Raw genomic sequence first — 24,094 nt, 5'->3', positions numbered from 1 at the left:
GTTGTTTCCCTCTTGACAAATGATCAAAGGATACAAGACTATTTATGCCAACTCTTTGGGGTGGCTAAGAACTGGAAATTAAATGGGTGGCCATTAATCGGGGACTGGATGAACAAGTTGGGGCATATGATTGTGACGGAATGCTATTGTGCTGTAAGAAATGACAGGCAGGATGATGTCAGAAAAACTTAGAAAGACTTACACAAAGTGATGCAAAGTGAAGTGAGCAGAACCAAGAGAATATTGTATACAGTAATAACAATATTGTATGATGAATAGCTGTTAATGGATTAACTTAATATTGGGGGGGGGCAAGACTTGGGGTTAAGTGGCACAGCCAGTAAGTGTTAAGTATGAAAAGCTGGATTTGAACACAGCTCCTCCTAATTTCAGGGTTGGTGCTCTGTCCACTGTGCCATCTAGCTACCCTGACTTAGCCAATCTTACTTAACAATATAATGATCCAAGACAATCCCAAAGGACTCAAGATGAAAAATCTATCCAGCTCCAGAGAAAGAATTGCCTGAATACAAACTGAAATCTTCCTTCCCTCCCTCCTTCCCCTTCCCTCCCTCTTTCCTGCTTTTCTTCCTTTTTTTTCTCCTTCTCTCCCTCCCTTCCTTCTTTCTTTCTTTCCTTCCTTCCTTCCTTCCTTCCACTAATATGGAAATGTTTCCTATAATTGCACATGTATAGTTTTTGTTAGATTGCTTACTGTCAGAGTGGGGAAGGGAGGAAGGGAAAGATGGATTTTAGAACTCCAAACTTAAAAAAACCAAAAAAACAACCAATGTGAAAATTATTTTTACATATAATGGGAAGGAAATTAATGTTGTTTTTTAAAGGTCACCCAGACACCCAGGGGCTGCCAAATCCCACTATTGCTTCAGTCTGGTGAGAAGACCCTATGCCCTGGGCCACCTGGTGCAGTGTTTTGACCACAGCTCTCGCTGCTTGGTCACTCCCCCATGATTACAGGACTTGAAGGGAGGTAAAATCATAAGAGTAGAATCACACAACAGTGGTTGATGATGGAGACTGGTGCAGGAACTGGATTTAAGTGAGACAGAGCTGCACAAAGTCATCAGCCTCCTTCTCTCTTCCTGAGTCATCAAAGTCCAGCAGCAGGACATGTCAGAATGACCGCTGATGCCCTGGGGAGACCTGTGACCCCGGCGCCTTCAACGCCTGACCCATCTGAAGCGCCGTTTTCACGGCCCCTGGAACGAACTGGCCTCACTTCCCACTTTGCTGGTGGGAAGTCTTCACATGCTTGTGAAATGGTACAGGGTGCTCCCAAGGTCTTTGTGGGAGCCCGGGCCCAGGACCGCCCAGCATGGTGTGCCCACATCAAAGAAGGCGCTGTGCTCTGTGAGCGAAGCGGAATCGCAGCAGCTCAAAAGAAATGTGGGATGCCCAAATTTAGAGGCATCTTCCCTCCAAATGTTCACAGGCACTCTCTGTGCCCGACCTGCGGTAGCGCCTTCCAAGCATGAGGGATGAGGAACAAAAACTTGACTTAAAAATATCGACGGGCCCCAGACCTCCCTCTGGAGGAGCTCCTGTGATTTTGTTCTTCGGTCATTTTCCAGTCACTCTGTGACCCCATTTGGGGTTTTCTTGTCAAAGATACTGGAGAGCTTGGCCGTTTCTTGTCCACCTCCTCCTTTTACAGAGGGGGAAACTGAGGCAGATGGGCTGAAGGGACTTGCCCAGCGAAACCCAGCTAGTCAAGGTCCCATTTGAGCTCAGGTCATCCCCATTGCAGGATGGGCACTGTAACCACTGCCCACCCAACTGCCAAAGCCAGAGCTGAAATCTGGGTTTCCTGCCCCCACAGTCCAAAACGGTTCACGATAGCCCAGTGCCCTGGATGCCTAGCCAGACCAGCAGGACCCTTTATCCACAGGACTCCAGTCTTCCAGAGATTCAGGCTCCCACCCAATTGGCATTCACCAGAGGGGAGAAGGAGGAAGGGTCTCCCTGAGGGTTCCGGCCCGAGGGATGCCTCCTGCACCAAGTGAGGAACTCTTGGATTCCAATGAGCCACCAGGACCTGGGGCAGGAATGACCAGCAATGGTTGGGAGCCATCAGCTGGTACATGAGACTGCTGCTCCAAGGTGAAAGGGCAGACTCCTGGGCTTGCCTCTGGCAGGTAATGACCTCATTAACAGTCTGGGTCACTGGGGATGGGGGATGGGGGCCGGCGAGTGCTCTAGGACCGTGGGAGCACATGCCCAGTCCACTCAAGCCAACCAAGCATTGGGATCTGAGCTAGGCCGTGAGTGCATTGTAGGCTCCCCGTGAGTTTAGAAAGATGCAGTAGCCAGTTCAGTTCTATTTTTTAATAGAAGATAATAAACTTTTTATATGAGGTACTGTGATAGAGTCACTTTGATCTGAGTGCTTGTGCTAATGGACCTCTTTCTGTTCTAGGAGAGAGCATGGGCTCACAATAACGTGGCCAGGCTAGACTTGGGGGGAGACGTTACTGGGTGAGTATCAACGTGGCACCATGTCTGGTGGATCTGGAAGCCTGGGGAGGAGGGGCTGGTTGGGCAGGGAGGTGAGAAACCTGGAGGAGCCCGGTCAAAACCTGGACAACTTCAGCCTTTTTCTGGAAGTTGGCCCTGAGAATGGAGAACCTCCAGGCTGATAAACAGATTCCTCATTCAATTTGAACTTGGAGACATTTCGCCAAATCTTGGGTTATCATATGTAAAGCTGACTATTTGAACCCATGAGGAAATTTACATTTATTTCTATTCAACTTCATTTTATTAATGTGACTCCCATCATTCTAGCCTCTTGAGCTCTTTTTGGTTGCTCCCAACCATGGGGAGAGACCCCAATTCAGTGTCATCTTCAGATTTTAGAATTTTTTTTTCTGAGTTTGAGTCATTGATTAAAATGTTGAGGAGCAGGTCATTCACTTTCTTATTTTTTTTCTGTTATTTCTGCTTATATCTGTAAAGGGTATATTGGGAAATCCTACTATTATATTTTTTCTATCTATTTATCACCATAATTCACTTAACTTTCCTTGAAGTGTTTAGATTCTTTGACATTCATTGCCTGTATATTTATTATTTTTATTTCATTATATAGAGGGCCTTTAAGCATAATACTGTATCCTTTTTTTCCCGTTTTTCCTTTTCTTTCTGTTTTAGTTCAACCGAATACAATAAATTCTGTCTAGATATTCAAAAAACACATTTAAAAAATTTTTTAAATAAAATGTTGAACAGTACAGACTTCAGGATAGACCTTCCTCGAGGTGGATAGCAGGCTATGAAGCCCAACTAGTTAGCCAAATTTTCCCCTGCCTCCCTTCCCATTCCACTTTGGGGTTGCTCTCGTTTTTTCCTTGCATTGTTCCAAAATGTGCCATAGTTCAATTCTACCTGCCCCCCTCTCTGCCAACTTCCCTGCGTGTTGGGGATGAGACAGAAAGAACAAGTCTAGTCCTAGAGGGAGGGACAGGGACTGAAGAGGGGTCTCAGGTCTGGAGCAATCTCTGACTCCTACCTGTGGGGCTTTGGTGGAGGAGCCATGACTCAGCATCTAGGACTCTGCTTTGCCCGGCGGTCACCCAGGCTTGCCAGGGCTTGTGCCAGCTCCTCCCTGACTGCCAAATGAAAGCGGGCTGGTTCTGAGTGAAGGATTCCCACTGTGCTGGGCTCCCATAGCCCTGACCTTCACAACTCTGAAGGAAGGGCAGGTGGGGCAGCATCTCCTCCAGAAATAACACGATCCCATCATTATCAGATTCCTAAGAACTTCAGTGCCAAGGGCTGACATTCCTCCCAAGCTCTCGAGGTGGCAATTTGAGCCTCTCATTAACCCCACAATGGAGGCGATTCAAGTGTGATTGCCCCCCCCCATTGTCCTGGGAAGGAATATGGAGTCTCCCAAAGCTCCCTTGACCCTATAATCCCAGCATCCCGTTCCAGATCACCTTTCTATGGATTTCAACCACCCTTGAGTATAAAGGGTCTTTCGTGGTCTTCCCCCACAAATCTTAATTTGAAGACTTCCAGGAGTGAAGAACCTCTTCCCAAGGACTGAGAGCCTTCCTTCTCTGAAGGCTGTCTGGGAAGTCCTTCCTCCCCTCCCCTCTCCCCTGCTGCTGGGGACAAGGACAAAGTTAATCCCTCTACTCTTTCTGACTCTGAAGTAGCTTCAAAGACTTGACTACAATGACCAGCTCCCCCAACTTGATGGACTCTTGTTGCAGCCAATCCTCCCCACTTTCTTTAAGCAATGGGGATATTCCAGCCTCCAGCTTCGGATTTGGGATTTTGTTGTTAGCCACTATGATCTTTTACCCACTTTCCCTCATAGACCCATTTTTCCTTCTGGCTCCTAAATAACTGAGACATTCGTTAGCCCTTTGGGGCATCCTTTCGGACCTGCCTGGGAACTTGGGCCACAGCTCTAGACAGCAATTGTGTGAGATAGTAGTCTCATCCCCCTTTCCTGGCGTTTTCTGGCTGTGTGACTGGACAAATGTGGGATTCTCTGAGCCGTCTCCATGACTGAAGTCGTGGTCTGAGCTTGGCAGCTTGAATGGGTGTCTGAGTGTCCCTTCCCTCCCGGGGGAGCCCCCCAGGCAGGGCTGCTTGTCCGGCCCCTCGCTCTTGCTTCCACCTCCTTTCCCAGACACCAGAGGGGCTCCCGCTCTGGGATGTGGGGGTGTGACCGGGCTCTGCACCCCCTCCCAGGGAAGCCCTCGGGCCCCAGGACAGAGGATCTCTGGGGGAGATGGGGAATGGGAGCAGGAGCCAGAAGCCATCAGAGCAGGGGGCCTGCAGAGAAGGAGCTGGGGTTACATCACCCAAGGCCACGTGGAGCTCAGTCCAAATGAGGTCATTCGCTGTTTTTTTCCAACAGGGCCCGGCTGGGGAGGGACAGGGAGCTTCCCTCGCTTTGGGGAAGGGGGCTACAAACCTGCCACATCTGCTTCTCCTCCAGGCCCCGGAGGAGTGGCTCTCTGGGAAAATACGGCCTCATCTGGAAGGCAGGACCAGCAATGAGCTCAGCCCTCAGCCCGGGCGTCCAGGTGGCGACCCTGGCCCCCTCCCAGCCCGGCTCTGGGGCTTTCCAGCTCCCCCAAGCCCGTTCCAATGAGGTCATCCTGTTCCGGGCCTCCAACCGCAGGACCCCTCTAGGGTTCTGTTTCATGGCTGCTGGGTCGGACAGCTGCCCTTCCGCCTTGGGCTGGGCCCAATGATCAGTGGCTGTGGGCAAGCCTGCACGTCCACCCCAAGAAAGCTCCTCAGAGCGGCCCCGGAGATCGGCTTTGGCGCTCCTGGCAAAAAAAGGTCAGCCCCGGCCCGGCCGAGAAAGGGCCAGAGCTTTTCTGTCTTTCTACTGATGCAGGCTCAGAGACGACAGAACTGGGGATGTCAGGGCTGGGAGGGGGCTTAGAACCAGGGATGTCAGGGCTGGGAGGGGACTTAGAACAGGGAAATTATGATTGGGATTGGGATTGGCTTTGCTTCGAGCCCAGATTTTAGGCTGCTATTTTAGAGTGCCAAAGTAGCCAGCCCTTTTGCTTGACAGATAGGGACACCTAAGCCCAGCATGGGCCACGGCCTCAGCCGTTCAAGTGGGCCAAGGGTAGATCTCAGCTTCAAGGCCTCATGTCCAAGCTGCCAGGCCAGCCCTTTGTGACAGAGCAGGGGGCCACATAAAAGGAGGGTTTTGTGAATGAGGGCAGTCTCCACCCATCTTTGCTCAATGACACGATGATAATCTACCTCTTGCCTCCTTGAGCACCTTGGAGGAGGGGTTACTCTTATTCCCATTTGACACATTCCCTAGCACTGATACAGAGCATTAAGGTTTGCATATCAATTTATAAGCATTTGCTCCTCACAATAACCCAAGGAAAGAGGTGGTGTTATTATTATTCCCATTATATAGATGAAGAAACTGAGGCAGACAGAGCTTAAAAGGCTTGTCCAAGGTCACCCAACTAAAGCAGTGGCTGAAGCTGGATTAGATCTCAAGGTCCTCTATCCACTGAGCCACCTGTCCTGTGAGGCAGCCCCTGTGCCCAAAGTGTCCTGATCTCTGAGCCATCCTTCACTCTGTTGTCAAAGTGATTTTCCTAAAGTAAAGGTCTACACTAAAGGCTCTAAACTCCCCGGGGCTCCCTGTCACTTCTAGGATCAAATATACACTCTTTTTGATATTTAAGGCCCTTCATAACCTGCCCCCATTCCAGACTTCTTGCACAACCCGGCCCTCCCCACCCCCTGACAAGTGGCTTCCCCCACACCCAGAATTCTCTTCCTCCTCATCTTCTCCTTGGCTGCCCTGAAGTCCCCACCGAGGGACCTCCTCGTAGAAAGGGCAAAGGAGGCCGTCTTGTCCGGCATCTGCCTCTTCTGTCCCTTATTACATGGGGAGCAGGGCCCAACGGGGCACTTCCTCTGTAACCTCACATAGCACGGGGGGGGGGGGGGGGGGGAGGAGGGGCACACGGGAGGTGCCTAATGGTCATTGTTGGCCCAGCCCCTTGGGCTCTATGGGCCTTACACGTAAATATTTGGGGAGAGGAGAGCAGTCATCCCGTGCCCTCTCAGGGTCTCTGGTGGAAAAATTCTGCACCATCAAAGGATCAGCAGTTTTTCCTGTTTCTCTTCAGGCTTCTGGGTCTCAGTTTCTTCCTTATGAGAATATTGGCAGGGAACTCATTTCTAAGCCTTAAAGTATTAGAGAATTGGGGATAAATTCTCCCTGGGAGCTCCCTGGGAGCTGGTAAGCATCCTGATGAAAGGAAAAAGGGGGTGTGAGTGTGGACACTTATTCAGGGGGTTCACAGCAGACACGCTTTGCCTCCTGAGTGACTTCCTGGAGGGCTCCCAGTGCTACAGGCAGGAGGGTCTGGGACCCTCAGATAATCAGAGACTTTCAGTGCACACAGACACACACACTCACACACACACACACACACACACGCCTGTCTCAATTATTCCTTTCTGTTGCCCCCTGCTGGTGGTCCCTGGGCTCTGCAGCTTCCCTCGCTTGTTTTCTTCTTTCTTCCCTCCCTCTCTCCTTCTCAGCACTAAGTTTTATTCACTTGAGGCCAGCGGCTGAGCCACCGAGGACAGGGGCTCCTTCCACCTCCCTTCGTTTTCTGACACGAAGGAAATGAAGGAAGTGCTTGGTCGTTGTCTGAGGGCCGGTGTCTCAGGGTGGGAGGAGCATCCTTGGTCATCACTGGGAAAGACTAATCTACGACAACTTTGAAAGCATTCCGCCCTGGCCAAGGATCTATCACTCGTGTCATTGTGGGTCAGCCCCCAACACCCCCTGCCCCGCTCCCATAATCAGGAAAATAGGGTACGGGGGAGCGGGGCAAACACCCGCAGTCTCCTTTCCAAGCCCTATCCTGGGTTACCCCGAGATGCTGCAGAGGAGTCTGAAGGTCTGGGATCCCCCCCCCCCCTGTGAGGGAGCATGGCCCGTCCTCCCCACAGAATCCTACTTCCCCAAGAATCCCCGTGTCCTAGCATCTCCTTCCCCTGGTCCCCCCTCCCCCCCCCCAGCGTGGCTTCCTCCCTCTGTGCCTTTGCTGCCTGGCTGCTCCTGATGTCTGGAGACTCACCCTAATGGGTAAAATCAGGCCCAAGGAGGGGGGGGGGAAGCCGCAAACTCACGGCCCTCTCAATCAGCCTGTGCATTAGAGAGCGTTTATGAACTGCCTACAATGTGCCGGGTCCTGTGCTGAGCTCCCTTCAGGGTCCCTGATGTCCCCGGCCTTCCCTTCTAGGGAGAGCTTCCCCTGGAGCACCTGGCACAGAGGAGCATCTAAGAAAGGTCTTTTCAGTTCCACAGAATTGCTTTTCTTTCTCATTCAGAACCTCAGTTCAGTGCAGTCACAATACACATTCACACTCACACTCACTCACACATAGTCACATACTCATACACACATACACACTCACACACACATAGTCACATACTGTCACACACACACTCACTCGCACACACACACACACTCACATACTCATTCTCACACACACTCACACACTCACACATAGTCATATACTCTCACACACACACTCTCACTCACATTACTCACAGACACTCACACTCTCACACACTCACACACACACTCACACTCACAAACACACACTCACACTCACACATAGTCACGCTCTCCCCCTCGCTTCACCGGCCCCGCCCCCACATCCCTGCCTCCCTCAGAGCTCTCTGTCCTGAGGCTTGGGCTGAGAGGCCGAGAGAGGGGCCGGGCCGGGTTCCTGGTTAATGCTCACCACCTGTTCCCCGGGGGCTGTGTGTTCCTATCACCATGGCAGCAGACAGGTAAAGTCTGGGCTCCAGCAGGTCCTCCCGGTTCCCAGGGTGGGGGGCGCTGCCTGCGCCATCTCCTGCAGCCGGGAGATCCTGAAGGGGAGGGGGCGTGGGGCAGCGGGACAGCTGTGTCCACACTCGGCTCTGGGGCCGAGACCTGCCCTGGATGCATTCCACGTCACCGCTGCTATTTGCCTCGCTTTTGTGGGCGATCAAGTGTCCCCAGATCCACTTGTGTGGTGTTAAAGCAAGGGCGGCTGGGGACAGGCTGCTACGGCTTTCCCGGGATCCAAGAATATCTGAGGTACCCGGGGTCTCAGAGAGCAGCTCATCCAGGCCCTCCCTGACAACAATCCCCTCTGCTTTATACGCTTTTCCAACTGACATTCGAAGGCCGCTAGCGGTGAGAGGCATTCCCAGCCCGTCTGGGACAGCTCCGCCAGAAGAAGGGGTGGGAGTCATTGGCCGGTTTCTAGTTTGGGGTGTGAGCAAACAGCACCCCTTCTCCGCCCCCAGCAAGCCCTCCTCTTCCTCCTTGGCGCTTAACTCCTCAGGAAACGTCAATCCATAAACATATTTAGATTTATTTTTTTTAAACTTTTTTGATATTTCCTTTTAGAAAGCCTGTCTACACGTCTGGCTAATGCCCTCCAGAACCCCATGATGGGGTCATCCTGTTGGGCAACTGGCTTCTTTAATATCTGCCCTGATTCTCAGGGCCCAAATGAACCCTTTTTGCCCCACCTCCTCTTTCTCTGAAACAACTTTCAGGCCCATGAAACGTGGCCATCGGATAAACAAATGTACTCGGGATCCCTAAAGGCAAGAGCTCTTCACTCAGTCTCAGCTTGTCCAACTTCCATCAGCTACAACAAAGTTGTCTTGGTTTGTGCTGATGGTGATTGACTCTTCTCTGTCATTCCTTCGCACTGTGTGGCAGAGATTCTGCCGGATTTTCCACAAATCAAAGTCAGCGTCTCTTGCTCTCCACATTCTGAGAGGCAGAGCATGGGAGGGCTCCCATAGCCGGACCCAAGACTGGCCTTGGGTCTGGCGCTGTCTCTTCTACCTGCTCGAATAAGCTCAGATGAGTTCCTTTGCCTCTAAGAGCTACTGTTTACTGAGTTGCTAAGTCCTAGATCCAGATAAGAAATGGGAGCAGATCCTGACCTTCCATTATTCAATACTGTACTCGAAATGTTAGCTTTAGCAATAAGAGGAGAAAAAGAAATTGAAAAATTAAAATTGGCAATGAGAAAACAAAACGACCATTCTTTGCAGATGACCCAATGGTATATTTAGACAATCAACTAAAACATGACTTGGAATAAAAATTAACAATTTTAGCAAAGTTGCAGGATATAAAATAAACCACATAATCATCAGCATTTCTAGATATTTCTGACAAAGTCCAGCAGCAAGATTTAGAAAGAGAAATCCCCTTTAAAATAATTGTCGACAACAAAATATCGGGAGTCTATTCACCAAGACAAACCAAGGAACTCTATGGACACAATTACAAAACAATTTTCACACAAATAAAGTCAGATCCGAACAAATGGACAAATATTAATTCTCCATAGATGGCATCAATATAATAAGAATGACAATTCTATGCCATAGAATCAAACCAAAAAAAATTCATTTTATCCTGCTAGAAAAAATAATGAAATTCATCTGAAAGAAATAAAGTTCAAGAATATCAAAGGAATTAATAATTTAAAAAAGATCAAAGAAGATAGCTTACTTATACCAGATTTCAAACTGTTCCACAATGAGGTGATCATTAAAAAAATGATGCTAGCTAAAAAATAGAGTGGAATATCAGTGGAAAAGAGTAGGTATACAATACACAATAGGTGAGGACCATATTAATCTAGTATTTGATATATCCAAAAACCCAATCTTTGGGGACAAGAACTCACTATTTAACAAAAATTACTGGAAAATAGGAAAGCAATTTGGCAGAAACTAGATATAGACTAACATTTTACATCATATACCAAGATAAGGTCAAAATGGGCACATGATTTAGATAAAAGTGATGATGTAAGCAAATTAGGAGGACATGAAGTACTTTATCTATCATATCTATGGATAAGGGAAGAATTTATTACCAAACAAGAGATAGAGAAGTTTGTGGAAGTAAAAGGGATAATTTTGATTACATTAAATTTAAAATGTTTTGCATAAACAAAACCAATGCAGCCAAGATTAAAAGAAAAGCAGAAAGCTGGGGAAAATGTCACAGCAATTTCTCCAGTAAAGGCCTTCTCTTAGAACTGAGTCAAAATTTTAAGAAGACAAGGCATTCTACAATTGATAAATGGCCAATGAACAAGATAAAGGAATCAGAAACCATTTGATTTAAACAAACCATATTTGTTTAAAGTATCTAAATCCCAATTGATTAGAAAAAGGCAAATCAAAACAACTCTGAGATGCCACTTCATATCTTTCAGATTAGCTATAATGACAAAAAAGGAAAGTGACAAATTTTGGAGAGGATATGGGAAATTGGGATGCTAAAGCATTGTTGGTAGAGTTGTGAATTGATCCAACCACTATGGAAAGAAATATGGAACTATGTTCAAAGGGCTATAATATTTTGTATACTCTTTGACCCAGCAATACCATTACTAGATCTGTATCCCAAAGACATCCAAAAAAAGGAAAAGGATACATACACACACATACACACACATGCACACACAATATTTATAACAGCCCATTTTGTGGTGGCAAAGAATTGGAAACTGAGAGGATATCCATCCATTGGGAAATGGCCAAACAAGTTGTGGTATATGATGGTGCTATAAGAAATGTCCACCTGAATGGTTTTAGAAAAATCTGGGGGCAGCTAGTTGGTGTAATGGAAAGTGCATCAACCCTGAAGTCAGGAGGATCTGAGTTCAAATCTGGCCTCAAACACGTAACAGTTCTTGTCTGTGTGACTGTGGGCAAGTCACTTAACCCCAATTGCCTCAGGAAAAAAAAAATCTGGAAAGACTAACATGAACTGGGGCAAAGTGAAGTGAGCAGAACCAGAATATCATACACAGTAACAGCTATGTCATATAACCATCAACTGTGAAAGACTGAGCTATTGTCAACAATACAATGTTCTCAGAAAATGACATATGATGAAAGATGGTTTCCATCTCCAGGGAAAGAACTGATGGAGTCTGAATGCAGATTGAAGTATATACTACTTTTTACTTTTTTTTTCATGTTTTTTTCTCTGTGCTTTCTTTCACAACATGACTAATATGGAAATATAATTTACATGGCTCCATATGTATAACCTTTATCAAACTGCTTGCCTTTTCACTGAGAAAGAAGTGCAGGAAGAGACTCAAGGAAATTTGGGACTTAAAATTTAACAAAAGAGTTAAAAAGTGTTTTTACATGTAATTGGGGGAATGATAATTAAAAAAAAAAAAGAACTATTGGGAAGATGTGTGTCTGTGGATGAAGGTAATGGCTGAACCAGAGACTTCCTCTGAAGTCAGGAAGAACTGAGTCCAAATCCGGCTTCAGACACTTAATACTCCCTAACTGTGTGACCCTATGCAAGTCATTTAATCTCAATTGTTTCAACAAAAACATAAATAAATAAAAACATATACTAAATAGATGCAAGATCTAATCTGCAGGCACTAGTTGGCTAAGAAGAGGAGAAGAGAGTCCTTCCATTAGGAAAAGGATTTTGAAAGAGAGACAATGAGAAACAGACAGAGACAGAGAAAGCCGTGAGGATCCACAAAAACTTCATGTAGGACAGGGATGTCTGAGTTGAGCTTTGAAGCAACTCAGGGGTTCTAAGAGGTGACGATGAAGGAGTCCATTCCAGGTCTGGGGACCGGTCCCCAGAAATGGCAGGTAGGACATCAGGTATCAGTCTGATTCTGACTGGACCCTAGAATGAGTGAAGGGGGATGATGAGCTGGACAGGAAGGCAACGGCCAGGGCTCCAAGAAGAGCTTTAAACAGCAAGCACCAAAGTTTATATTGCTCCTCCAAGTACTGGCGAGCCATAGAAGTTAATAAATGATGAATTATCAATCAGTCAGGCAACAAAACATTTGTTAGACCTACTGTGTGCCAGGCACGATGTTATGCGCCGAGGATAAAAGAGCAAAACATGAACTTTCCGCGGCTCCCAGGGATCCGACAGCCCAGGAAGCATTCAGAAAAACTTGGGAAGCCTTTCAGGACTCGACTCTGAGTCCCCCACCCTGAGTAGGAAGAGGCTGCCATGGTCGGTCACATGGACAACCATGTGTTTGATGGTTACAGGACAGAACTGGGGCTGGGGTGGGGATGGGGAGTGGGGAATGGGGCAGGGAAATTTTTTTAAATAAGAAGAAATAAACCATTTGTTTTCTTTTTTAAAGCAAGAGAACTAAGCTTAGAGACTGGCTACTTCAGCTTGAAAGCTAGCGCTGTGACCCCGCAGGGCAGATGATTTCTCCTCTCAGTCACTGTTTTCTCTTTTCCAAAACAGGGGTGATTGTGCCCATGCTACTAGGGGCAGCCGAGCCATGGGGTGGCAGTCCAGACTGTAGGGCGATCATGCCCACGTATGAGTGGCAGACAATGCTGTGGGGTGATCGTGCCCATGTACAAGTGGCAGACAATGCTGTGGGGCGATGGTGCCCACACTAGGAGCAGCAGATGAGGATGTGCTGTGACTGTGCCCACACTAGAGGTGGCAGCCAGGCCGTGGGGTGATTGTGTCCATATTAAAGGTGGCAGCCGGGAGAGCCCCGGATCCTGGGTGGTCCCTGGTGGGGGGGCACCAGCATCTGGGCCCACGTCTGCATTGCCCAGCGCCCGGCCTCCCCGGAGTCGGCAGAGCAGAGGAAGGAATGTCAGAGCTGGGAAGACTCCCTTGCAGCCTTCCCAGGATGGGCCGCTTCCAAAGAGGGTTTGAGTTTCTGTATCCTTAAAGGACCCAGCATTCTCCCCGCCCTGCCCCCTCCACCCACCCCCTTCTTGGCAGGGAATGTGGCGGGAACGCCAAGTTCAGCCAAGATAGACAATATAAGAGGAACGGGGCCCCATGCCAGACTGTGAGAGAGCAGGCCCTGGCCCCCTCCCCCACGGGACTTACACAGGAAGGCATTAAACACACACACACACACTCGCTCGCTCGCTCCCTTTGTCCTGGGATGAACTTGTCAGGGTTTGTTCTTTTTCCTCCAAAGGCGGAGAGACCCACTGGACTCGGCTTCCAGACAGACGATGGCTCCATCAGGGGCTGGCACTTGGAACCTTGGACGCTGCCGTGGGCAGCTGAGCCTCGAGCCAGGAGCCCGGGTTCAAGGCCAGGTGCTATCGCACATGCGCCAGCCCAGTTCCTTCCCCTCCTGGTTCCTCCTCCGTGAAATAACAGAGAACACCCCGGCCGCTTCCTTCCAGGGCCGGGGAGGCTGGGAGAGAGCTCTGCCGGGGTCCAGGGCCCTGCGTTCGGGTGGGGCTGTCTGCAGACACAGGAAGCTGGCGTCAGGGCTCCGGCCGATGCCCTTCTGCCGTCCTCGCCGGCACAGCCGGCCCTTCCTGGGCCCACCCGGCCTTTCCTAGGCCCACCCAGCCCTCGATGTGGTCGTCAGGGCCTTGGTCTCCGTACTTGGCCATGCTGACCCCCAGTCACACCCAGTGACCCCCTTCCAGTCCTGGGAGCCGGGAGGCCAGCATCTGTCTGTCAGTCTAACAAACGTTTATACCACCTACTGTGCGCCACCATGTGTGATGAATTCAGGACAGCCTCTGCTGCCCTCAAGGGGCTTTGAAGTCTTTCTGGAGGTGTTCACAGACAGATCCAAAGGAAACAAAGCTCTTCCTGCAGCCCTTCTGCCTCAGACCCCCCCGCCCCCAGCAACATCTTCCTCCTGGATCTGTGAAGCTGGTGTGGGGGTGCAGGGTGTCCCCGCCTTGTATTAGAATTAGCTGTGGATACCCACCCCGCTCCCCACCCCCATTTCAGTTCGGTTCAACTCCACAGACTTTCAGATACAGGAGCCTGCCACAGGCTCTGCCTGGGCGAGGGAGGCCTGGCCCGGCTTTATCAGCCCAGAGGCAGATAAAGGAGGGACCCAAGGCCAGTGGAGACACAGGGGAAGCAGATTTTGCACAGTATCTGGCGCATAGTAGGTGTTCCAGCCTCTCACTAAGTGTGGGCCGTATCCACAGTGTTTTGTGTTTGTTAAATATTTGAGCAAATTATGCTGTGGGAAGAAAAACTAAATTAATCTTTTATATTATAAGGAAGTCAAGGGTGACAGAACTGGGAGCGCCCTTAGAACAAGGAGTATCAGAGCTGGAGGGGCCAGAGAACAAGGATGTCAGAGCTGGGAGGGGGCTTAGAACAAGGGATGTCAGAGCTAGAGAGGCTTAGGCAATACAGCACAGAACCCCAGAGCTCGACCTGGGACATTTTCTAGCTCAGAGCTGTCAGTCCAACCACAGCCCTCCTTATTAAACCAGATTTAAATGGATTTAGGAAATATTTAACCAAATAAATAAATACTGGGGGGGGGGGTGAGGGGGAGTTCTAAGTCACTAAGGGGTCCACAGAGACCCTTGGAACAATTTTTCTGAACTTCGACCTGGCCGAGTTAATCCAAATGGCCATTTTAAAGATGAAGGAACCGAGGTCTGGAGGAGGTTGCCCCCGGCCTGCCCGAGTCATGCTGTGAATGAGGGAACCGGACCGGGCTCCGTTTTGGCCCCGGCGGCCGGCCGGAGGCCGTGGCTCACAAACTGGAATTTGGCCCCCTGTTTACCCAGACGTCGGCCCGTTGGAACCATCGGCCCTCGCGGGCCTCGGGACCAAAATAGCCCATGAGAACGTCCTCCCCTCCCTCCCGGAAGCCTGGATGCTGGGCATGGCACCGGGCCGGCCCCTTGGGGAAAGACAGCATCTGATTGGAATCAGGACTTCCCACCCACTCAAGAGTCCGGCTCTGCTTCAGATTATGAGTCCCAGCCTCCTCCCGCTCCGCCTGAACAAGGCCATGTGGCCCCTGGTCCCGGCAGGGGCAGCTGCTCCGCGCTGCGGGCAGAGAGCCGGGACCCCCCTCCGAAGCTCGGGGCCCTCTCGGGACAGAGTCCGCCTAAAAATGCACAGCGGAGCATCGAGTGACAGAAAACTGCTGGATGTGAGGCGAAAGGAGCCTCCATGGGCTGAGCCGGGCACGGAGTCAAGAGCTCAGCCTCTGGGCAGTTTCACCCAAGAACAGAAATAGAAGTAGATCTGGAGTAGCCTCCCCCCCTTCTCTTCCTCTCCCAGCCAACCGAATGCTGCCTCCTCCAGGAAGTCTTCTCTAATCCTTCCAGTCAGTAAGAATCACAAAGCCTATATTACTTCAGACTGCAGAGCTGATGAGTTCTCCCCCTTCCGGGCGATGGGCTCAAAGAGAAGACATCACATTTCATCTGGACTTTGGTTCTCCCCCATCAGCTAGCTCCAGTGTCTGCCGGTGGATAAGATTTGCACTTGATGAGATATATATTGCTGAGGCAATTGGGGTTAAGTGACTTGCCCAGGGTCACACAGCCAGGAAGGGTTAAGTGTCTGAGACCAGATTTGAACTCAGGTCCTCCTGCCTTCAGGGCTGAGGCTCTAACCACTGCGCCATCCAGCTGCCCCAAGATTCTTTTTTTATTTTTTTGAGTGAATGAACACATGAATGAACAAGAGCCGGTAAAAACCTCTTTGCCGCAGGCAGCCTGAATCCGGGGGCACCATCAGGTAACCACGGCCAGGACTCATTTTGTCCCCGGCTTTGCTGGGCTCCCTCGGCCACCGGCCTAGAGAGAGCTGTGGGGCCCCTCCAATCAGAGGCAGCTCAGAGTGCCCCCGGACCAGCCCTTCCCCTTCCTGACCCCGGCGGGCCTCATCTTGTCACCTCCCTCAAGGTTGTCACCTAGATAATAGCCAATAACCCCTGCACCTGGCCGCTTGCTGCCGGCCGGGCTTTAGGACGCTCGCTCCGGCCTGCGCCTTGTCCCTGGTCCCCGGTTTGGCCCCCAGAGCAGCCGGGAAGGGAAGGAGCCCCGGATCTGACTCCCCGTGGCCTCAGCTCTCCCCGCCGGAGGAGGGCCGCGGGCCGGGAGCCCCTGAGCCAGCCAGCCGCAGCAGGGACAGGCAGGGAGGGAGCCGGCACCGCCTGCTCCGGCTTTCGGTGGGGCGCGGAGGGCAGGCCAGCTGTCCCTTCAGCACTCGGGCCGTCTGAGCCTCTTCCCCAGCGGCAAATGGGCCCGCCGGGCTAGCCCCGTCTCAACGCAAAAGGGCAGAATTGGGCAGGCGCTAGCCAGGGCCGCCCCGCAAAAGGCCTCCGAGCCCGGCCCTTCTCTCCCAGCGTCCTCATCCCCTTCCTGCCCTGCTGCCTCTCTCAGCATCCAGACACGATGCTCGGACCTGACGGGGCTTCTCGTGGCCCTGGGAAATGAGAGCCTTCCTACCTACACATGTGTGTAACTGATCTCCGCGGTGCCACAAATATAAATATGCAATTTCTGCAAATACAAACAGAAAGTGGCAGCTACGACACACAGAAAGAGGAATTTAGAACCAAAGCCCTTGTGTCCTTCATAGACAAGGGCCCCACTGGAGTGAGAAGGATGCACTGACTCTGGAAGGAACTAGTGGAGCCCCCAGGTCTTGTATGTCCCGAGAGCCAGAGGCTGGGTGCTGGACTCACTGTCTGCTGCCTAAGGACCAGGCTCAGGGCAGCAGCCAGAGGGCTTCTCTACAGAGGGACTGTCCATGGGGCCCGGAGGAAGTGATTTCTTCTAAGGAACCAATGGGCTGGAACCCGAGGTCATCATGGGAACCCTCCCCCCACACAGAGCATGGAGCACCCATGTTCCAACTAGGGATTTGGCTGGCCGTTCTTGTTTGTGGCGTATTCTTGTGGGACTGATCTTGTTGCTAGGTTTGGGGGACGTGTCTTTGGTCCAGACACAACGGCGATTCCACTGATAATAATGAACTTTTGGCCCCAAGTCTCTGCCTAGGGGCAGCTAGATGGTACACTGGCCTTAAAGTCAGGAGGCCCTGAGTTCAAATCAGCTTCAGATACTTAACACTTATGAGCTATGTGGCCCTAGGCAAGTCACTCAACCTCAAAAAAAGGGAGGGAGGGAGGGAGGAAAGAAGGAAAGAAGGAAGGAAGGAGGGAAGGGAAGGTGGGAAGGAAAGGAAGGGGGTAAGAAAGGAGGGAAGGAAAAAAGGAAGGAAGGAAGGAAGGGAGAAAGGAAGGAAGGAAGGAAGGAGAGAAAATCTTTGCCCATTTAGACTGTACCCTACACTGTTCCAGGAGTCCTGAGAGATGCAGGAACCTTGTCCAGGGCCACACAGCCAGGATGGCTTAATGGCAGTACTTGAACCCAGGGTTCTTGTCTCTAAGGCTAGCCATAGTGGTAATGGAACTTAAAATTTTTTAAACAAAATTATATTTTTTAAAAACAGAGAAGTAAAAAAAAATTAGATGTGGGACTCGACAGCTAATGGCAAGCTTTCTACGTGCTGATTAATTTTAGTCCACTTCTCTCTGCTTCGTTAGGAGGGCTGGCTCTCTGAAGGGGCTGGGGGAGTACAAGGGGAGAATGAAGGAGACATAAAAACAAATCTGTTAAACAATAAAGAAAATGAAGGGTTTGGCTTCAATCATGGCTAAGCTGCCTCCTCCTTTCTGCCCAATGATCTCCTCCAGACTGCCACCTTCTGGCCCCTTAAGAGATTGCAGCTGGTCACCTTTGTTTTCCCATCTTTCGATCGGGGGCTGGTTCTAAAGGGTCCAGGACCTGTGCTTTCTTCCCTTCCTGAGGGATGACCCATCTGCTCCCTCCAGATCTCGGGAGCCCGGCTGCATGGCTCCTAGGGACTGGAACAGAGTAACACCATGAATTCATTTTCAATTGGCTGAGCACCTTCCCCTAAATCGGAGACCCACCCCATCCATAGTTGAAGCTGGTTGGGATGCGCAAGCCCTAGCAGAGCTTTCTGAAGCCAGTATTGTGGCCACATCAGGAAAATGCTGGGACCTCACCTGGGTTAGGAATCACAATAATCATTCATATTTCAAAAATGTTTTCCTTTTTTTTCTTTTCTCAATAGAATTTTATTTTCCCAAATACATGTAAAGATAGTTTTCAACATTCATTTTCTGTAAGATCTTGTGTTCCGATTTTTTCTCCCCTTTCCCCTCCCCAAGATATCAAGCAATCCAATATAGGTTAAACAGACACAATCCTTCTAAGCATATTTCCATATTTGCCATGTTGAAAAATCAGACCAAAAGGAGAAAAGCACAAGAAAGAAACAGCAAACTTTTTTTTTTTTAAGGTAAAAATGCTTGGATCCACATCCAGTCTCTCTATTTGCAGGTGGTATTTTCTATCCCAGGTCTACTGGAATTGTCTCGTATAATGACATTGTTGAGAAGAACCAAGGCTGTCATAGTTGATCATCATATCACTCTGAGTGGGACCACTTCCCATCTACCTCCTCTCCAGCCCATCCAACGGCCATTTCCCCTCCACTCCCTCAGCCCCTCAGATGACTAACCCTGAGGTATAAGGTGCCATATCCACCTTTCACCTCCCCGCTCCATCGCAGCCCATGCCCCCACTCCCCTTCCTGCATGGCGATCCCCCCCAGACAGATGGGAGGATGGAGGCTGCTGAACGATTCATACCATAGCCACAATATAGACAAACAATTCTGGAAGACTTGGGACTCCAGCTGACATGATGACCAAGCACAACTCTATAGGGCAGGTGATGAAAACCTGCCTCTCTGCTCTTGCTAGAATGCCATACACAGAGGGCAGATGGGGCCCCACCAAAGCCTGACTCTACATGTTTCCAATGGGCTTAATGTTTCTTGCTTTTTCAGTGGGGGAAGGAGGGGGATAAGGTGGAAAGGAGAGAACTCAGATCCGAAAATAAAATAAAACTCAATTTTTCCAAAAAGAATATTAACTCCTCAAAGAGAGAAACTGACTTCCTCAAAGCTAGGGCCAAAGTGACTGAAGCTTGAGTTGGAGTCGGGGAGACTGGAGTTCAAATTTAGCCTCAGATACTGACCAGCGATGAAATCCTGTATATTTAAGCTCTGGTGTCCTCAGACTTAAAATGGGAATAATAATAGCACTAACTTTGCAAACCTAATGTCCTAGCTAGCTAGAATTTATATAGCTTGTAGTAGTAGTAGATAGTGGTGGTGATGGTGGTGGTGGTGGTGGTGGTAGTAGTGTAGCAGCAGCAGCGATAGTAGTAGTAGTGGTAGTATAGTAGTAGTCATCCTAGTAGTAGTAGAAGTAGTAGTAATAGTAGTAGCAATAGTAGTAGTAGTAATAATAGTAGTAGCAATAGTAGTAATAATAATAATAGTAGTAGCAATAGTAGTAGTAGTAATAATAGTAGTAGCAATAGTAGTAACAGTAGTGGTGGTAGTGGTAGTATAATAGTAGTAGTAGTAGTAGTAGTAGTAGTAGTAGTAGTAGTAGTAGTAGTAGTAGCAATAGTAGTAGTAGTGGTGGTGTTAGTGGTAGTAGAGTAGTGGTAGTAGTATTCCTAGAACTTAGTACAGTGTCTGACACATAGTATTTGACAAATCTCTCACTCTCTCTTTGTCTCTATCTCTGTGTCTATGTCTCTCTCTGTCTGTCTCTCTGTTTCTCTCTCTCTGTCCCTCTGTGTATGTCTCTCTGTCTGTCTCTGTGTCACTGTCTGTCTGTCTTTCTCTCTTTTTCTGTCTCTTCCTTTCCCTTTGTCCCTCCTCTTAGGTCTTTCTCTATTCATCTGTTTATCTGCTCATCTGAATTTTGTTTGTCTGCCAGTGTCTTTCTGTCTGTCTCTCTGTCTGTCTGTCTCTCTTATACATATATTTCTGTCTGTCTCTCCCTCTGCCTCTCCATCTCGCTCTGTCTGTGACTACTTCTGTCTCTTTCCGTCTCTGTCTCTGTGGGTACACGTCTCTGTCCCTCTGTCTGTCCTTGTCAATACATTCAGCCATTAATCAAAATCCAGCAAAGACTTGTCTGGATCCTTTTATTCTAGTCATATTAGACGCATAAAGGACTCGGATGTGCAGCTCTGAAATCACATAGTAAACATCCAAATAAGAATAAAAACCACTCACGCTGCCCCCTCCCCATCTTCTTGAGCTACTTCCTCAATGCCCAGAAGACACCCGGGAGGTTATTGCAGCTTCTGACCAATTCTAGCTGCAGCTCAAAGCAAATGAAGACAATGAGAAATTGTGTTAACTCCATTTCTGTTCCCAAAGCTAATTGTTTGCGTGCAGCCTTCTTCCTGGTTTGTGCCATTACCAGACTGAAGGCTTTCTGCTTTGTCTGTCTGTCTGGTCTGTTTAGGTTCAAGTCCAGGGGTACCCTGCCGTCCTTCCAGCATCCTCCCGGCTTGCACCCCGGCAGCCGACTTTAGTTGCACATGCCGCCTTTTACTTGCGGAGCCGAAGCACAAAGGGAGGCCCAGTGAGTAGCCTTTGCCAGAGAGAAAAGGCCTCCCCCTTCTGTGACTGATGGGGCTCATTTCTCTCTTTGGTACTCAGTTTCCTTATCAGTGAAATGGGAGCATAAAGGAACAAATGAGCTGCTAGAACATCCTAAAGCCCACCCCAAACCTACCCAAGGGGCGGAGATTATCCTTATTTTGCTTTTTGACCCATCCAAACCTCCAGCCTACACACCCTCTACTCCAGACCTTGCATTTTGCCACAGAGGAGAGTCAGGTTTGCCCAAGGTGTTGCTGAGCCAATGAGGAGCCCTTCAAGATATCTCATTCCCTTTGCTCACAACTTCTCTAGCAAGTAGGGACAACTGGGCAGTGCAGTGCAGAGAGACCTGAATTCAAATCCAGCCTCAGACACCTAATAGCAGTGTGGCTTTTAGCAAAATGCTGATTGCCTCAGTTTCCCAATCTGTAAAAATCAGCTGGAGAAGAAAATGGCCAACCACTCCAATACCTCTACCAGGAAAACCCAAATGGGGTCATAATGAATCAGAAAGGACTGACCAATAAATAGTGGCAACCTCTGACAAGTAGCTGCTGCTCCTATTTTTTTAGAGCTTCCCCGGGGTCACTTGGCCATCAGCTGGCAGAGCCCGGTTGTTTGGCCCCCTGCTGGCCCTCTTTCCCTTCCCTGTTCCTTGGGACCTTGCCCAGTCCCAGGCTAGTCCCAGAGGAAGCCATCGGTGATGATCATTCCTGGTCCGAGGGGCCGATGGACACGTTGGCGGTTCCAGTCACTTCCTCTCCAAAACGGAAGATTCGCTAAAATTCCCTTCCATCCCCACGTCGTGCACCTCCCCCTCCTGACCTCCTTTCTCCCTCGGGATGGGCTCCACTTCTTTCCCAGACCACGGACAGCCTCTTGACTCTTCAGCTGGCCAGAGAATGGGTCGGAGACTAATCCCTTTTCCAGGCTAATTTTTTTCTTTATTTTTTGTTTGTTTTCAACATTTATATTTTTAAGATTTTATAATCTTTTATAAGGAGCTCAGATGACCCCTTCTGGCTCTGGGGCTATCGTTTTCTCTCGTGGGGTCTCCTGGGTTACCTCGGCGGGAAGGAGCGGGCAGAATACAGGAAGTGGCTTGCCAACGTCCCACTGCCTCATGTGGCCAACTTTGTGGTCTCTGCCCAGGGTCTCTGCCCAGGGTCTCGGCCCAGTGGGACTGGCCCTGAAGATTGTGTGAATGAGTGGGGATACCTGGGAAACCTTTAGGTATTAGAAAAATGGGCGCCATTGTTATTTGTGATATTATCTGCATTGTAGATGCAGGATTATCTGGGAGCTCCTGCTGCAAGTCAAACGGCTCAGGGACTCCCAGCCCCCCGTGTCAGGCTCCGAGGTCGGGGCCAGGGAATGCTTTCTCTGCCCAGAACACCCTGGGGCCCGGGGGTCTCAGCTGGGCCCGGGTCTAACCTAAATCACGTTCTGACATTAGAACACTCCGAGTGCATTAGCGGCCGACGGGCGGTCTGGCTCCCCTGGCTTTCTCCTGCTTAATGGGGTCGGGCAATTCCCAGGGGCCCCTTGGGCTGGGCTGGGCCAGAGGAGACAGAGCCAGAGTGCTGAGCGGGAGTCAGAGCCGGTTCTGCACCTGCCGCTTCCAATCAGTGCCGATGAAGTAGCTCAAGGTTGCAAAGCCTCTGACATGTAATCTCCCCCGGGACCCAGAGCTGGGCAGTACCGTGGGGAGCCCTGAGTTCCAGTCCAGCCTCAGATGCTGACTAATGGGGGATCCCAGGCAAACTCTGCCTCAGTTTCCTCTTCCATATAAAGGCTCCTGTCCCCTGAGATTAGGCCTTAGGGTATTATTCTCCCCGAGGCATCTCCATAGGAGGGCAGGGATGTGGTTGTCCCTGGATTAGCTAAAGGAAGGATGGGGGGGAACAGTCCCCCTGGGGTATGGTGGGGGAGGGAGAGAGGGCAAGGACAAGGCTTGGCCAGTGCCTGGATGGGACCCTGAGGGGGACACCAAGGAGCTGACCAACCTGGGCAAACGGAAGGAATGGAAGTGGAGAGTTAGGGGGAAGCCTGGGCTTCCGGGGAAAGGTCACGGGTCCGATTCTGGTCTGGGTGAATTGGAGCCGTCCCCACGGCCCAGCAGGGACCATCGGAGGCCACTTTCTGTGGGGAAGAGTTTGCTGAGCCCTGTTTACCGTGGCCCCAAACCAGCCCATTTCTGCTCCAACTTTCTGTCTCTTTACAGGAGACATTGAAGGGTAGTGAGCCTCCCATCGCTGAAGGTCTTCAGAGAGAGGACAACATTTGAGGCTGCATCCTTGGCTTTAAATCCAAGCTCTTTCCATTAGATCATTTTGGGTGCTTTCACACCCTGTGCAAACCTTAAAGACGAATAGCAACATGAGGTGGGACAGATGGTTAAAGTCCCGGCTGCAGCCGGGGCCAGCCCCAAGCCAATGGTTTTCCTGAGTTACTGTGGCCCAGGGACCCCCTTCCCTGGTGGCCATCACTGGGCCCAAGCCAGGCCACACCTCAGGAACAGCCTCGCCTGTCCCCAGCCATATTCAAGGGCTTCCTGGATCCCCCACCCCCTCCCCAGAGCCTGGCCATACTCCCCCTCCCCAAGGTAGCCCAGGGACCACCAGCAGAAAGGCAGGACCACTTTGGGTGGAATATAACTGTATCGGCTCCCCAGTGTCCTTGGGTCTCCTGGGGCTGAGCTCAGGCTCCCCCATGAAGCTCCAGGGCTGGGAGCCAGGAGGAAAGGAAAGCAGCTCAGGACTGAATCAGGGAGGCCTGGGTGCTGGCCCCCATTCTAGAACATTCTGAGCCTCAGTTTCCCCATGTGTAAATGAAAAAGAAAATAATCCATTCGATTACTTCAGTTCTAAATTCAATAAGCTCTTTCCAGACTCAGTTTCCTTCTGTGCCAAACAGAGATTTCAACTCCTTTCCAAAGCTGGAGTGAGGGCCTGGGGACTTGTGAGTGGGCTAGAGGCCTGGGCAACGAGGGGAAGGGGAACAAATCAGGAAAAAGATGGGGGAGCCTGAACCAGCTCTGCAGAGCCCGGAGCCTGAACCAGCCCCCAAATAAAAGACAAGAGAAAAAAATGCACTTTGTTATTTTTTTTTTTTTTTGCATTTACTAATTGTTTTATTTTTTCTGGTTATACACGTATGTTAACTTTTAAAATACACAATTCTTTATGAATCATGTTGGGAAGGAAAAATCAGAATGAAGGGGAAAACCAGGAGAA

At 50.0% G+C, this 24,094-nt stretch overlaps 1 long non-coding RNA gene across 1 annotated transcript; it reads left to right on the top strand.

The window, feature by feature from the left end:
* The first annotated feature begins 650 nt into the window (after positions 1 to 650).
* LOC116419283 lies at positions 651 to 3,212 on the top strand. Its single transcript, XR_004229550.1, has 2 exons — positions 651 to 2,156; positions 2,438 to 3,212. It is a non-coding gene; the product is annotated as an uncharacterized LOC116419283 (long non-coding RNA).
* Positions 3,213 to 24,094: the final 20,882 nt, after the last annotated feature.

This window comes from Sarcophilus harrisii, chromosome 5 (genome assembly GCF_902635505.1).
Source record: "Sarcophilus harrisii chromosome 5, mSarHar1.11, whole genome shotgun sequence".
Lineage (NCBI taxonomy): Eukaryota > Metazoa > Chordata > Mammalia > Dasyuromorphia > Dasyuridae > Sarcophilus > Sarcophilus harrisii.
The sequence above is the reverse complement of the archived record's forward strand: the minus strand, read 5'-3'. Positions and strand labels throughout refer to the sequence as shown.